At 39.7% G+C, this 8,224-nt stretch overlaps 1 pseudogene; it reads right to left on the reverse strand.

Annotated features, from left to right (window-relative positions):
- Positions 1-220: 220 nt before the first annotated feature.
- LOC137073701 (protein NLRC3-like) lies at positions 221-7,254 on the reverse strand (annotated as a pseudogene).
- Positions 7,255-8,224: the final 970 nt, after the last annotated feature.

The raw sequence follows: 8,224 nt of genomic DNA on the forward strand, positions 1-8,224 counted from the left end.
AAGGTAAAATTGATGTTATTGTTATTATTATTATTTAATTCAGAGCCATTAACACTAAACCAACCAACTTAGAGATGAATTATATAATTACAAATGTTTAATTATTAATTATTAAAAAACATATTGGTACAAATTGTCAAGACGGTCACCTACAAACACAATCACATTTTTAAATGCACGCATGAGAAAGAGTTTACAGATGTGAGTTTGAAAATGTTCTTTATCTCTGTTTTATTGGACACAAAGTTACTGTGGAGTCCAATTTAACCCCAAACCCAGCATAGAGTGGTTCAGTGAATGTGGTGTTGAATGTGTGTAAGTGTGTGAGTATGTGTGTGTCAGACACGCTGTAGAAGGACAGAGTTCCGGCCGACGCGTCCACATATACTCCTGCCCTAGTAGACAAGGGTACAGATATGTCAGTGCTGTTATTATTATACCAGGCAGTAAATCCCTTAGCAGAGCAGTCCAGAGTCCAAGATATGTCATTGCATCCAAACCAACATTCTCTTCCTCCTCTCCTTTTGATTGATTTATATGACACTGATATCTCAACTGAGCCGCTCCATTCAACTTCAAAGTAACGGCGTCCAGTCAGACTCTCTCCACACAGAACCTGCTCATAATGCTCAAATCTATCTGGATGATCCAGTTTCGAGTGACTCTCTAACACATGCATCACCTTCCTGTTCACATCAGACAGAATGAGACGTGTGTGTGCTGTGTTTGGATCCAGAGTGAGGTCACAGGCATCTTAACACAAGAAGAGAGAAACATCTTGAAGACCTAAACAACAGTCAGTGTGTGTGTGTGTGTGTGTGTGTGTGTGTGTGTGTGTGTGTGTGTGTGTGTGTGTGTGTGTGTGTGCGTGTGTGTGTGTAACCTACATTTTAGTGGTCCTGCTTTTATCCTGAACGTTCCTTCATGATCCAGACTATAAAACACACAAACACACATTTTAATGTAGATAAGCAGCATGAACACAAACAAGATCAAGTTTGCGATGTGAAATGGTTATTAATCGTATTTTAATCATGATAATGATTTCTGATTCTGATTCTTAAGATACATTTTAGATAATCTGCACATTATCTGAAAAGTATTTTTTAAAAGTCATATCCATTACCTTGCATTGGTAACAAGCCTTCACTATCTTTCCTGTGTGCGGTTGCCAGATTTAAATAGTGTAATTCCCCAAACAGAGCTTTTCTCTTAGAGGTTTTTTAATTGATAACACACTATAACTGATTTAACAGGCCCAATTTTTAAAACCATTCATTAATTTCTAGAAACAAAGAGATTTAACTATTTCTTGGCCAAATTTCACTATTCTATGTACATGGCCCCAAATGAGGCTGTTTTTCAATTCATGCATTCCCTAGGAATTGAACACATGACCATGGCATATACTGGTACACATAATATATCAATATAAGTGTTTGACATACTTAAGTATCTGCAATGAGCAATTTGGATCCCCCAGTCGGAGCAGCTTAACTCCTGAATCTCCTGGGTGATTGTAGCTTAGATCCAGCTCTCTCAGGTGTGAGGGGTTTGACCTCAGAGCTGAAGACAAATAACCACAGCCTTCCTTTGTCACCATATAGCCAGACAACCTACAGACATACAACAACTGTCAGATCATCGGAAGACACACACAGTCAGATCATCAACAGACACACATCAACAGACAGATCACCTACATACACTCATCAACAGACTGATCATCTAAAGACACAGATCAACAGACACATCCACCATAGTGGAAAAGGCTTATCCAACTCTTAAAGGAACTGTATGTAAGAAATGTATTTCAATCAATCATAAAATGGTCCTGATATGTCACTAGACATTAAGAAATCATGTTAATTTCAAATACTTATATCACTGACAACAGTAGTCTGGCCAGGATATTGTCATTTAAAAGTTGTTGTTGCAGCCCTAAAACTGATGTTGATGTTGACATGTGTTTTGGCCTGAAGCGCCACCTTCCACCTATCTACCAATCACAAAGTAGTTTTTCGGCATTCGGGTTGCCACAGCTGCAGCTACAAATGTTCCTGCTGGATCTTGCAGCCTATCTGGCAACCTCGAGTCAGTGGGGAAGGGGAGACAGGACACACCTGCAGTACCAGTTTTTGCCACAATCTTACATACACTTCCTTTAAAGTTCACTTATATGTTCTTAATACCTAAGTGTCTCCAGCTGACAGTTTGGACTCTTCAGTCCATCAGACAGCAGCTTCACTCCTGAATCCTGCAGGTCATTGTTACTCAGGTCCAGCTCTCTCAGGACACAGTTAGAGGATTGTAGAGCTAATGATATGATTTCACAATCCTGAGCAGTGAGATTACATCCAGCGAGACTAAAAGAGAGGGGGAAAAAATATATTAAATGCAAACACTTATTTTACAATTGATACTTCAATAGCATCTGATTCATTTTTGTAAAATATATTGGAAAAATAAATTAGATATTTATCTTGGCACTCACAACAACATAAATTGTAATCCGATTAAGAAAAAAACAAAAAACTTACAGAGCTTTCCTGCAGTTGATCACAGCTGGTATCAGTCTTCTTCTACCCTCATCTGATGTGTTGTATTTCTTGAGGTCCAGCTCATCCAGCACCTCCTCTCACATCTGAAGCATGTAGGCGATTGTTGAGCAGTGAGCAGGCGAGAGTTTCTTCTCTGAGCATTTATCTGTTTTCACAAACTCCTGAATCTCTCTGGACAGAGTCTGATCTTTCACTTCCAGCAAACAGAGGAACAGATTGATGGATCTTCCAGTGGAGAGTTCATGTCCATCTTTGATCTTCTCTTTAATGTACTGTGTGGTACTCCTGATGCTCTCTGAGTGGTTCTCTGTGTGTGTCAGTAGATCCTGTAAGAGTCTCTGATTGGACTCCAGTGAGATGCCCAGCAGGAACCGCAGGAACAGATCCAGATGTCCATTCTCACTCTCAATGGCTTTATCTACTGCTCCTCTAAGCACATGCTGTACTACATCCATAAACTGCAATGTGTCAACATTTCTGATTACATAATGGTAAAACACATAGAAAGCAGCAAGAAACTCCTGAACGCTCAGATGAATGAAGCTGTAGACTTTCCTCTGATGAATCACAGATTCCTCCTTAAAGATCTCAGTGCAGATCCCAGAATACACTGCGGCATCTGTGACATCTATGCCGCTCTCTCTCAGGTCCTCCTCATAAAACATCACATTGCCCTTCATCAGCTGTTTGAAAGCCACTTCAGCAAGTTTCACAATCACTTCTCTGTTAGACTGCAGGAGATTCTCTGGATCTCTCTCTTCATACTTCTGATTCCTCATGTTCATCTGAATCAGCAGGAAGTGGATGTACATTTCAGTCAGAGTTTGAGGGATTTCTGCGCTCAGATCTTCTTCCAGGAGCTTCTGATGCACAGTGGATGAGATCCAGCAGAAGACGGGTATGTGGCACATAATGTGGAGGCTTCTTGCTCTTCTGATGTGTGAGATGATTCTGCTGGCCTGATGCTCGTCACTGATTCTCTTCCTGAAATATTCCTCCTTCTGAGGCTCATTGAATCCCTGAATCTCTGTCAGACGGTTGATGTATTGGGTGGGGATCTGATTGGCTGCTGCTGGTCTGGAGGTGATCCAGATTAGAGCAGAAGGAAGAAGTTCTCCTTTAATGAGGTTTGACATCAACACACTCACTGATGCAGTCTCAGTCACATTGGATACTTTCTGAGTGTCTGAAAACATCAGTGTGATTCTGCTTTCATCCAGACCATCAAAGATCAACACAACTTTACACTTCTCATAAATCTTTGAGTCCAGATCTTGAAGTTCAGGATGAAAGTCCAGCAGAAGTCTGTGAAGACTGTACTGATGATCTCGGATCAAGTTCAGCTCTCGAAATGGAAGCACAAACATGAAATCTACTTCCTGATTGGCTGTTCCCTCTGCCCAGTCAAGAATGAACTTCTGCACAGAGACAGTTTTACCAATTCCAGCGATGCCTTTAGTAAGAACAGTCTTGATTTGGTCTTTCTCCTTAAGTCCTGGTACAGGTGATGCTTTAAAGATGTCATTGCAGTAGATTAGAGTGTCATGTGAGTGTTGTGTTCTGGCTGTTTTCTCCATCTGTAAAACCTCATGTTCTTCATTCCCTCCTTGATTCTCTCCCTCTATGATGTAGAGCTGTGTGTAGATCCTGTTCAGGAGGGTTTCATTCTTTTGCAGTTTGTTTCCCTCAAATAATCTCTCATACTTGTTCCTTATGCTGTTTTTTTGCTGGTTTTTGACTCTCTGTAGATCATCATCTACTGGTTTCTGCAGGTCTCCAGTCTCCTCATGCAGGGCTGCTTGTGTGTAACAGTGAGCAGAACCAGCAGAACTGGATCCTATCATGACCCTGTGTGTCTGTAGAACAGGACATGTTCTAAATCTCTTTCTGCACTGAGGACAGTCAAATTCTTCTGAAGGTCTGGATTTATCCCAGTAGAAACTGATGCAGTGTCTGCAGAAACTGTGTCCACAGGTAATAGAGACGGAATCTCTCTGGACCTGCTTACAAACTCCACATCTGGACTGAACTTGGATCAGATCGTCCCTCTCACTGCTGAGTCAAAGACAAATGACAGTTTAAAATATTTTTGTTTATGCCAGCCCTAAAATCAAATGATTCAATATATCTCAAGTGGTCAAATAGAAGTTGCTTGACCATTTTTTATTTCAGCGTTCTTTGCTTATATTATGTATATGTTACAACTGTTAATTTCTCAAAATTTCTCAAAATTTCCCCAGATTTTACTAGCTCTATAATTAACAATATATCAATCACAGCATTTTTACACAAGAATGCTGCCATATAATACTTATAACTGTTAAAATTAAAGTTCCCATCCGATCCCCTCAGAGGATATATTATTCAGAGATAATCAATCTGAAATTCACAATTTTTTTTCTCCTTGCACACTACTTATCTACTTAGCTATAGTAACAAAACCAACCTGTGACAGAAGAACAGAACATACCACGCTGAGGAGGAAGTCACCAGCCCCGCACCTAATCCCAAGTGTCTACATCACTCCTGTGTCTACATTGCTTCTGCCCAGCTATAATTCTCCTATGCTTTTGGTACCAATTCCTCAGCCAAGCTGCCACCAAAGAATATCAGTTCCTCCTCCACTAACCCTCTGTGGTCAAATTTCACTATTCTATGTACATCGCCCCAAAGGACATGGATCCACCTCGCTCCAGCCCTTTTACAGTGTTGTCTGGACGTATGGATCCCCTGTCTCCGCATCCAGCCATTGATCAAGTCACTTCACCTCGGCCTGGCGTCCAGACTCCTACATATTGGCTCCTCTCTCCCTCGGCTCCACCCAGGACCATCGGCCTTATAGCTCCACAGGGCTCCCTTGACCTGCTGATTCCACTTTGTTTGGCTGTTGTTTCACCTATGACATGGACTTGTCTGCTGCACCGTCTCTCCACAACTAAGGCTCTGTCTGGCTCCGTCTTCCCCCCAGCTCCAACTCAGCCCATGGGTACTTTGGTTCCATCTCTATCTGTCATCCCCATGGCCTCCCTCTATTGTGTCATCCTGGATGGACTCTGGATATCCTCTTTCCGTTCCTTGCTTCCCCCTGGCACCTGCCACCCTCTACTGCCCCATGGACAGTTTTCTGTGCCCTCGACAATTTTTTCCACACCCTCCACCAGAGTCCCTTGCCCCTTTAGTTGGACTGTTTTTTTTTTTTTTACAGCACGCAGTGCAATGCATAGAAATAAAATTAAAACAAGCATGTAACGACGAGGGAAAATAACAGAGTAAAACTAGAGTTACATTACTTAAAATGTACTTAAGTACAATAAAAAGTACACCGCTTTTTTAATTACTTAAAAAAGTGAATTTTCTGATAAAACGACTTGACTATGGTAATGTCTAGGTCGTCCTCAGTATTTTTAAAGTCATTACTTTACACCCCTGCTAATATATAGAGGTAATCACTCAAAAAAATAGGAATATTAAAAATGTGTCAAGGAACCTGTATTGGACTACTTGAGAGGATTTACCCTAAAGCTAAAATAACTGACAACATCAGCCAGGTCAGTTTACATTATATATTTTTCACCAGTAAATAACAGTTTATGGTTATATTTTAATCTTTAAATGTTAGTGTGATGACTAGGACAAGCGAGAGCTAAGAGAGCAACGCGAGGCTGGTGAGTGATTTGATGATGAGTGACAGCTGTGCATCACACCAGTCTCGGATCTCACGGTGGAGTGATGGGATGCATAAAAGGAGGAGCAATGACAGTGAAGGATGAGAGAGGACCAGGCCTGGAATTTACATTGTGTTTTGTTTATCTTTTATTATGTATGTGCGTGGCAGTCATTCGTGAGGGGCTGTCTGCGTTTTGCTATCAGATTGTTTATTTATTAAAGTCTGTTAAATGTTCACCGCTTCCCATCTTCCTCCTTATTCTATGAACTTCATTACAGCTAGGAACTCATGCAAAAATATTTAGCAAAATAGGTCATCCTAATATCATATCAACAGTAACATTCCAAAAAAGCTTCACTTATTGCATACAACACATAAGTTAGCCATCAGTCAGTCATCTATTTTATAATAATTTTTTTTAATAATATTCTTTATTAGTCTCAGTTTCTTGTCTTACCTAGGGTCAGAGGTCATTGCTTCATAACTTAGATCAGGGGTGGGCATTACTAAGGACCGGTTACTCTTTATAGACACATAACTGGGTTCTGGAGATGCTGCTTTCTGGATCTTCAATCTCATTACATCAATCAAAGGATAAAGTCAATCTTTATTTTTATTCTTTTTGGTATTCAGTATCAGATTCTTGTCTTACCTGGGTTCAGTGGTCACTGCTTCATCACTGAGATCAGGTGTGGGCATAACTAAGGACTGGTTACTCTTCATTGACACATAACTGGGTTCAGGAGATGCTGCTTTTTGGATCTTCAGTCTCATTACATCAATCATAGGATAAAGTAAATCTCTATTTTTATTCTTTATGGTATTCAGTATCAGATTCTTGTCTTACCTGGGTTCAGAGTTCACTGTTTCATCACTGAGATCAGGGGTGGGCATAACTAAGGACCGGTTACTCTTCATTGACACACAGCTATGTTCTGGAGATGCAGTTCCCCTCACCTCCATCAGGCTCATTTTAGAGGGAGTGCACACCTCCTCCAGCTCTTCAAATGGAGTAGTTTTGGACATAGTGCTATTCTTCTATTCTTATACAGAAATAGGCAGCTTTTAGGGCTGAAATACACAAATTATAAATTAAACAATTATCATTCTCCATAAAGAGCACACCACATACAGGCTAATAAGGACATCATGCATCCACCCTTTTAATCATCTTTTGTCAACTGAACAGCTTCTATACTGTAAGTTTAAGTTTAAACTGCATTAATGAACATCTACAAAATCAATGAATATTAACTCTACATAACTGTGTGAGAATTATTTTGAAACCAGAGTGACCAGAAAAAGAAAAGAAAACGTTTCAAGGGCAGCATCTTAAAAATAACTTTATACATGAGTACAATTCAATTTATTTTACATGAAAGGTTAATTCTTCGCAAAAAATAACCCAGGCCATACATGAGAAGGAAAACTCAAATCACAAACATAGCTGTAGTATATTAAAAAAGATCCCTATAGAGATGTATGACTATAGATTTGTTAAAATGTTTAATATTGAAGGTACAGCTTTTTTCAAATTCTCTTCTGAATCAATAAAATAAGATATTGTAAAATAATGTATTTTACTTGATTGCTATTTCAAACTCATTTGAAAGGTGTGGCTGCAGTTTTCTAGAATTCAACAGCCTGTCCTCAAATTAGGCTATTCCATACATATCAATAACAGAGTATAGCAAAAACAGAATATAGCAACTATCCAACTACTTACCCACTTGGTGCAATAGAGAAATGTATTGTATTCATTTAATTTCTAATTATTTCCGAACCATTAGTAGCCTATATTGCCGCAGCCTTTCACTTGCTGTATGTGTCCTCGCCCCTGCTGTGAAGTCCAAAAGGTCAATTACAGGTGCATAGGTCATAAACTTCTTCATAAACAGTGTTGAATTTTTAATTCAGCTTTACTCTCGCAGTTAAACATTACTTTATTGGCAGAACCCAACATTTTATTCAAAGTTTTAAACTTCTGAACACAACA

The sequence above is a fragment of the Pseudorasbora parva genome, chromosome 4 (genome assembly GCF_024679245.1).
Source record: "Pseudorasbora parva isolate DD20220531a chromosome 4, ASM2467924v1, whole genome shotgun sequence".
NCBI classification, from domain to species: domain Eukaryota; kingdom Metazoa; phylum Chordata; class Actinopteri; order Cypriniformes; family Gobionidae; genus Pseudorasbora; species Pseudorasbora parva.